Consider the following 732-nt stretch of genomic DNA (forward strand, 5'->3'; position numbering starts at 1 on the left):
ATTCTCAAAGACAATTACGTACTTACTTGTTACGTTCTTACACCCGCCTCCACATTTCGAGGAATGTTTAACGCACTTTACGCAACGTGGAACGCGCTCTATGACGTGTACTTCCGCCACCAGACAGTCTGAGCAAAGAGCTCGTGGCGGAAACGGGTGTCACAAAAGTCGGTTATAGCCTACCAAAGACTTTAGGACTTTGGTATATGGCATATGGCATATGGCATAATTGAGACAAAGCCGCGGTACATTCTCACATTGCGAAAATCTTTCAATATGTCATGTCATGTAATTATGGATGAGTTACATCCATGAGATTGAGATCTAATAGGCTATAGTCGAGCTTGGGCAAAGTCCACTCCACTCAATGTTATGTTTTCCATTGAAATGATAGCAGCTCAGCGGTATGAAAAATGGTTTCACTGTTTCCACAAAAATATTAAGCAGAACAACTTTCAACATTGTCAAAGTAAGAAATGTTTTTAGCACCAAAGTAGAATGATTTCTGAAGGATCATGTGACACTTGACTGGAGTAATTCCTGCAAAAATATCAGCTTTGCTATCACAAGACAAGAAAAAAAGATTTATTTTAAATAAAACAATAATTAAGTTAATATAATTAAATGTATTTAAAAAAATAAATAATAATCCTGCACATTATCAATAATTGCAAAGGAGTATCAAACTTTTATTAGCAACGTTTCGGTCTCATGACCTTTATCAGTCATATC

This window comes from Rutilus rutilus, assembly GCF_951802725.1.
Source record: "Rutilus rutilus genome assembly, chromosome: 10".
NCBI lineage: Eukaryota > Metazoa > Chordata > Actinopteri > Cypriniformes > Leuciscidae > Rutilus > Rutilus rutilus.